General features: G+C 42.9%; 1 long non-coding RNA gene across 1 annotated transcript in view; it reads left to right on the forward strand.

Moving 5' to 3' along the window:
- Window positions 1-8,120, forward strand: part of LOC137339941 (uncharacterized) — a 192,083-nt gene extending 183,963 nt beyond the window's left edge. Inside the window, exon 4 of the long non-coding RNA XR_010966650.1 lies at window positions 7,698-8,120. This is a non-coding gene — a long non-coding RNA (uncharacterized lncRNA). The remainder of the gene's footprint in view (window positions 1-7,697) is intronic.
- The last annotated feature ends 249 nt before the right edge of the window (window positions 8,121-8,369 follow it).

The following is an 8,369-nucleotide window of genomic DNA, read 5'->3' on the forward strand; positions in this document are numbered from 1 at the left end:
GAGCCCAAGCCTGGATGTTGTCCAGGTCTTGCTGCATGCGGGCTCGGACTGCTTCATTATTTGAGGGGTTGCGAATGGAACTGAACACTGTGCAGTCATCAGCGAACATCCCCATTTCTGACCTTATGATGGAGAGAAGGTCATTGATGAAGCAGCTGAAGATGGTTGGGCCTAGGACACTGCCCTGAGGAACTCCTGCAGCAATGTCCTGGGGCTGAGATGATTGGCCTCCAACAACCACTACCATCTTCCTTTGTGCTAGGTATGACTCCAGCCACTGGAGAGTTTTCCCCCTGATTCCCATTGACTTCAATTTTACTAGGGCTCCTTGGTGCCACACTCGGTCAAATGCTGCCTTGATGTCAAGGGCAGTCACTCTCACCTCACCTCTGGAATTCAGCTCTTTTGTCCATGTTTGGACCAAGGCTGTAATGAGGTCTGGAGCCGAGTGGTCCTGGCGGAACCCAAACTGAGCATTGGTGAGCAGGTTATTGGTGAGTAAGTACCACTTGATAGCACTGTCGATGACACCTTCCATCACTTTGCTGATGATTGAGAGTAGACTGATGGGGCGGTAATTGGCCGGATTGGATTTGTCCAGCTTTTTGTGGACAGGACATACCTGGGCAATTTTCTACATTGTCGGGTAGATGCCAGTGTTGTAGCTGTACTGGAAGAGCTTGGCTAGAGACGCAGCTAGTTCTGGAGCACAAGTCTTCAGCACTACAGCTGGGATGTTGTCGGGGCCCATAGCCTTTGCTGTATCCAGTGCACTCAGCCGTTTCTTGATATCACGTGGAGTGAATCGATGTGGCCGAAGACTGGCTTCTGTGATGGTGGGGATATCGGGAGGAGGCCGAGATGGATCATCCACTCGGCACTTCTGGCTGAAGATGGCTGCAAACACTTCAGCCTTGTCTTTTGCACTCACGTGCTGGACTCCGCCATCATTGAGGATGGGGATGTTTGCAGAGCCTCCTCCTCCTACAAACATGTAATTGTAGCAACTAAAAATGTAGCAGCCAAAACTCTTGAGCAAATAAAAATCCTACAAAAAAGTACTGAAAATAACACCTAGTGGAAATCTAAATCTAAATTACACTTTTTTTCCAAAGCAATTGATACACCGTTAAATGCTTCCTGTCAGCCCCAAACATGCTTGTCCCCTGTGTCAGCTTGGCATAAACCAGCCGCATAAAACTTCTGGGGCTGTAGTGATCTTAACAGCCACTGGCAGTGCCATTCCTGTGGTGGAGGTTGTCTGGAAGATTTATACAGGCATTCCACAGTGCAGTCCTGCTGAGAATCATGAGAAATTCATAGGAAACTGTGCCTGTTCTTATAAATATATCACTACAATATATTATAATATTTAAACAAAGCCCTTACATGCTTTTGGTAAAATTCACCTTATGGCCTGATGAGTGCTGAAGCTTGTGAGTGGCTTAGAATGAGCAGCCATCTAAAGAGATGGATCTCTGTCAGATTTCTGAACCCTCCCCCACCACACTCACTACCTTCCGGAACCACCAGCAATGCCAACTAGAAAATTACCGCTCGAGTTCCAATCAAGTTTTATTGCCACCAACTAAATCAATAACACTTAATTTCATTTTTTAAAATATAAGTTGCAGATTTTTCCATGGAATATGACTGTTGAAACCTTATAGTTCCATTATAATTTTGCGTGCTGTAATGCAGATTATTTTTTCAATAACGCTGCATAGCTCAGTATGTTTAACACATCCTTCAACATTACTTTGTACTAATGGAGTGTTCTGAATAGAGGTTGGGAAATGTCTGCAATTGCCACAGCTTTGTAGAGGAAATAATCTATTTGTTGTAACTTCCATATCAATGAATATACTAATGAAAGCAGGGCCTTCTTTCTTTCTTTCCTTCTATCTCTCTATCTATCTATCTATCTATCTATCATCATCATCATCTTGTTCTGCCATGGCTTTGACATCCTGTTCTTTGACCTTTGCAGGGCGAAATTATGGAGCATGCAGCAAATGACAATTATTCGTGAGACCCTGGGGGATTGTATTGTAAGGCGCCTCCCATTTGACCGAGTTATCTGCAGTGCTTCTTTAAAATTCCAATGTTAGATTAATTTTTATGATTTACCGTCCCTCTTTACCAATTGCAGTGCCAGTGGAGCCTTGAATGCTATAAAATAATGTATTGGTTCAATATGAGGGCTGGCAATGCATTGCACATGTGATGTTAATATTGGAATATGAGGGCAAATTTCTGTCTTTAGCAATCCCGGCACACAAAAAGGAGCATCCACCAAGAACTCATGTGCATACCCTAGTTGTTGTCCCATGGTGTTCCATTTATTAAAATGAAAGGACAAAAATCATGGGCCCAAATTCCTTGAACTGCCCTCCAGCAGGCAACGGTCAGCACTGAGAGAGCAAATGGTGAAAATATATCCTGTGGTGTGATGGGATCTTAACAAGATATCCTACTGGCAATAACAAGGTTACAAGGTACATCTTCAGCACTGTAGTGCTCAGAACCGACTTTCACTCCACAGCAATTGTACAGCAGTCAGGAATCAGGCAGTACGTAAGGACTAAATGATACTCGCTAATTTACAGCAGAGGAACACATGCATACCACAATACCACAGGTGTTACATTTAACGTGCCAGACAAGTGCCAGGCAATGACCATCTCCAACAAGAGAGAGTCTAACCGCCTCCTCTTGACATTCAACGGCATTACCATCGCTGAATCCCCCATCATCAACATCCTGTGGGGTCATCATTGACCAGCCACATAAATACTGTGGCTACAAGAGCACGTCAGAGGCTGGGTATTCTGCGGTGAGTGATTCACCTCCTGATTCCCCAAAGCCTTTCCACCATCTACAAGGCACAAGTCAGGATGGAATACTCTCCACTTGCTTGGATGAGTGCAGCTCCAACAACACTCAAGAAGCTCGACACCATCCAGGACAATGCAACCCGCTTGATTGGCACCCCATCCACCACCCTAAACATTCATTCCCTTCACCACCGGCGCACTGTGGCTGCAGTATGTACTATCTACAGGATGCAATGCAGCAACTCGCCAAGGCTTCTTCGGCAGCACCTCCCAAACCCTATACCACCTAGAAGGACAAGGGCAGCAAGCACATGGGAACAACACCACCTGCACATTCCCCTCCAAGTCACACACCATCCCGACTTGGAAATATATCGCCATTCCTTTATTGTCGCTGGGTCAAAATCCTGGAACTCCCTTCCTAACAGCACTGTGGGAGAACCTTCACCACACGGACTGCAGTGGTTCAAGAAGGCGGCTCATCACCACCTTCTCGAGGGCAATTAGGGATGGGCAACAAATGCTGGCCTTGCCCACATCCCATGAACGAATAAAAAAAACATCAACAGTAGGTTTCAGGCTGTAGTTGCATCCTAGTCATAGTAATAGTAGGTACAGTGTAGGAGGAGGCCATTCGGCCCATCGTGCCTGTGCTGGCTCTTTGAAAGAGCTATCCAATTAGTCCCATTCCCCTGCTCTTTCCCCATGGCCCTGTAAATGTTTTCCCTTCAAGTATTTATCCAATTCCCTTTAGAAAATTATTATTAAATCTGCTTCCACCACCCTTTCAGGTAGTGCATTCCAGATCATTACAACTCGCTGAGTAAAAAAATGTTTCCTCGTGTCACCTCTGGCTCTTTTACCGATCACCTTAAATCTGTGTCCTCTGGTTACCAACCCTTCTGCCACCAAAAACTGTTTCTCCTTATTTACTCTGTCAAAACCATTCATGATTCTGAACACTACTATCAAATCTCCCCTTAAACTTCTCTGTTCTAAGGAGAACAACCCCAGATTCTCCACATAACTGAAGTCCCACATCCCTGTTACCATTCTAGTTAATCTCTTCTCCACTGTCTCTAAGGCCTTGACATCCTTCCTTAAGTGTGGTGCCCAGAATTGGACACAATACTCCAGCTGAGGCCTAACCAGTGTTTTGTAAAGGTATAGCATAACTTCCTTGCTTTTGTACTCTATGCCTCTATTAATAAAGCCCAGGATTCCATATGCTTTTTAAACAGCCTTCTCAACTTGTCTTGCCACCTTCAAAGATTTGTGTATGTGCACCCCCTGGTCTCTCTGTTCCTGCACCCCCTTTAAAATTGTACCATTTAGTTTGTATTGCCTCTCCTCATTCTTCATCCAAAATGTATCACTCCTCACATCTCTGCATTAAATTTCATCTGCCATGTGTCTGCCCATTTCACCAGTCTGTCTATATTCCCAGAGGGTCGTGAATCTTTGGAATTCTTTACTCCAAAATGCTGTGGAGGCTGAGTCATTGAATACATTCAAGGCTGAGTTAGACACATTTTTGATCAGCAAGGGAGTCAAAGGATATGGGGAAAGGGCGGGAAAGTGGAGTTGAGGTAAAAATCAGATCAGCCATGATCTCATTAAATGGCGGAGCAGGCTCGAGGGGCTGAATGGCCTTCTCCTGCTCCTATCTCTTATGGTCTTATGGTCTTATATCCTCCTGAAGTCTGTTACTATTCTTCACATTGTTTACCACATTTCCAAGTTTTTTGTCCGGTCATTAATATATATCATAAAGAGCAGTGGTCCTAATACTGGGGAACACCACTGTGTACTTCCCTCCAGTCTTAAAAAAACAACCAGACTAGTTGATATAAAGGTGGTGGCAGAGTCTGAATAAACACTGGGATCTGATTATTCTCCTATGAAATATGTACAAAACGATCATTCACAGCAGAGTATAAAAAATCTCGATATTTCGCACTGTAATACTTTGTGTGCATTGTGGAACACCTCTCCTCACTTACTTCTCTTCTTCCCACAATCTGCAACTCGTTAAACTTCAAGTTTGGCATCATCTGATCGCTAGTTCTTGATTTACTTTATCTACTTTCCTTTCAGTTTTGGCGGCGTCCTGCACTATGGACCTGGGCCCTTCGCCTAGGCTTCTCATTTAAAAAAAACAGCTGTTGTGCATGTCACATTAATGGGAATGTCTGGTTAAGGGGACGTTGGTAACCATGTCCACAGTTTGAGATCCCAGGGTTGCTTTACAGTCACATACATCTTGTTGCCATGCCCCTCCGCCCACTGCCCCTCCAGGTAAGCTGGGGCCATGGAGGTACCAGAGTACAGTATTTAGAGCTCAGGAGGCTCAAACTGGAAGAACCTAGGAAAAAATATATATACACAAAAGTCTTTTTTGAAGGAACAGTTCATTCCAAATACTTCCTACAGTGTTGTGTTATGGGAACAACTGGGTAACAGGAAATATTTTTAGATCCCAAGGGCCGTCCCTACTAAGAATTTTTAACTGAAATGTAATGAACATTCAAAGCTGCAGGATACACGATTACAGGATAGGCACAGGCATAGAAGCTTCTATTTGACGGGGAGGGGGTCATAATTCAGCTTTTGGTCAACTCCTGCTCTTTCTGAGGAAGGGTCAGTTAACATAGTGATTGGGATTTTTCTCTTTTTTAAAATTTAAATGGAGTGGGAGGCTATGACATACTTATGGCCCCATTTAGGAAAATGTCTGGCACAGTAATAGCCTCTCCATCTCTCCATACAGTAGTTTCAGGAGATCTTTCTATAATTCACACTGAACTCTGTAGAAGGCAACTCTGTTATAAAATAATAACATTAAAGTGGTGCCATCGATTTCCCTTGGGTATTGTTAGGAGGCCTGCGTCAATAAACAAGGAACTTTGTGATGAGGCTCATGTGTGTTGTTAAGCATGTTGCGCAGGGTTTATTTTTGTTCATTTTGAAATGCAAAGCATGTCGGCTCAGAAAGTGGGGTGTAGTCTGCAGCTTTGAAGCAGGTTGTTGTTTACTTCGCTGTAAGGTCAAGCCCATTTCCCACTTGTGGCTTTTCTTTTGGTCAGTCAGATATCTGCCAGGTGCAGAAACCCATCACCAAATTTACGGTCTCCAAGCCAAATTACTGGAAAATCTGCCCCTGCAGAATTTTTGTTTGCCTGATAGTGAATTTGAGTATTGAGATCACATGCCCAACAGCGGTATCTAATACTCATTTTTTACTTACTAATCAGAAATGCAATTAGCCGCATCTGGATTGCCAATTAGCCACATGTGGCTAGTTACTAATATATTGAATAACATCGCTTTAAAACATCTGCCCAATCCCAATGCTAAGCTGTAAATAACACAATAAGCTTGAAATGGCTAAATAGGAATCCCCTCTCAATTGACGTTTTCTTGATGATGTTTTTCAATTTAAACCCTGACACTAGGTCCAGAAAATAACCTATTGCGTTATTTTTTTGACAGAGAGCTCCAACTGCAACTAAAATGTAAGGCCCCAAAGTTTCACAAGGGTTTGTATCAGTCTCCTGCCATAACTTCAGCGGAGGATCAGTCGATCCTCCAAGGAAATAGGGGAGACCCAGTGATATCAGGCGTCCACCATTTCTGCCAGTTTCCACATTGCTTTGTTTGGGTTGGGTGAGGCAAATGATGGACGGGGAGTGGGGAGTCCCTAAGCTGGGAGTTCCCACTCCTGGCCCTGGATGGGGACCAAACATATCAGTGGCAGCCGCTACGCCGAGAAAAATTAGGCGTATTAGTCTTCACAAAGGTGCTTGTGGGTCCCATGTCAGCCTGGCCTCCAAACAGGACAATAGGAACAATGGCAAAGTTGGGGAGTGTCTACGCAGCCTCACACCCCAACGGGTGAAGCAGCCATGCCACCTGGTGCACGGGGCAGACAGACACCACTGAAGCTCGGCAAGTGGCAGTTATGCCCACTGGCCCCATGTAAATGAGGTGCTCTTCCAATGACCTCCACAAACCCTGGTAGGGGTCGGTATTAGAGGGCACCAGTGGGCATTGTCCTAGCACGACTGCCAGGATTGCTGTCTGTGGAATTTTGGAGTCTGTGGGAGCAATCAATTCAACTTGTCATGTGTTTTGCTCATGGATTCATTTTTTATGTAAATATAGTTACTCTAATTCCTGGTTATAAACACACACGTACACAAAAAACACATCTAGGGGTTCAATTTCCATGATCGTACACCAATTAATGTGTTTGTGTAAAATTCCTTTGTGCTGCATTATAATGCAGTCCTTAGCCCACAGGGTTAGTGGACAAAGGAATTAGACATGAGCATATTAACCAGTTTTCTACCTGAAAAAAGTTAAACCCACCACTATGGGCAAAAGCAGCATTGAAAATGTTTCCTTTCAGCAATCTCGCAGCTCATTGATTCACGTTTATTGCTGGAGAATCAAGGAGTCTTTTTAAATCATCGCAACTTTATTTTTTTTTCTCTAATAAGGCATAACTACTGATCGTGAAGAGAGCTCGTGGAAGCTGTGAGATTAGCACATTTCAGTAGAATAAACACAAACGCCATTCAATCCCAAGCGCGGTGTCGATGGAAAATATGTTTTCAGTGCCAAGGTCTGCTGGTCTCAGCTCTCAGATCTCGAACTTTTACTACACTTCAAGTTCTGATAAGATCTTTTGGATTCAAGATGAATTGTTTGGCTCAATCAGTTTTAAAAGATTTATTAAGAACAAGCATGTTTATAATACAATCTTTTAATATTATTTGTAATAAATCTGTAACAGGAGCCTGTGATTTATATTGCCAAAATACTTTTTAAAATTAAAAATGTATTCTTACTTCTTAGATGGTCACTGGAAGTGCAGCTGTGAAGTCAATGTGACATCCAGAGTTGCTGATTTTGTCATTTTCTTTTCATAAAACATGATCTTTACAGCCATGTTAAAAAGGTCTTTTGTTAGATATCATCGTGGCAAATTACCCGACAGTAGGTCAAAAGAGACACTAGCCCTTTTATACTGGAGGCCTGAGCACTTTGGAGGGCAAAACTCAACAAAAAATGAAAACTCTTTTACAGAATGAAGCCCTAATGTTATTAGTATTATTATTAATATTCTTAAACAAGACTAAAATGAAGAAAAGAGCATAAATACAGAAAGAAGAAAAGGTCAGGATTGTCTTACGGTTCATGTATTAAGTGAATTGTAATAAATAAGTGATCCAAAACTTGTCATTTGCTGTGATATCCGAACTTATTAAAATCCCATGTTAGCCTGACTGTAGTCTGCAGCTCCTTTTTTTCCAGATCACTTGATCTCGGCTGTTCTTTAATTCTGATGCTCTTTCTCTGGTAAACAATACATTTCACAAGATAAGAACAGTCTTCTACAGATTTCTCCATCAGTAGGCTTATATGAAATCACAAAATGTCAGTGCTTTCTTTGTTGATAATATTTATGAACGTTTAAGTGGGTTTTTTTGCTGCAGACCAATCAGGGGGCATGAAATGAATTATTTG

The sequence above is a fragment of the Heptranchias perlo genome, chromosome 2 (assembly GCF_035084215.1).
Source record: "Heptranchias perlo isolate sHepPer1 chromosome 2, sHepPer1.hap1, whole genome shotgun sequence".
In the NCBI taxonomy this organism is placed as follows: Eukaryota; Metazoa; Chordata; class Chondrichthyes; order Hexanchiformes; family Hexanchidae; genus Heptranchias; species Heptranchias perlo.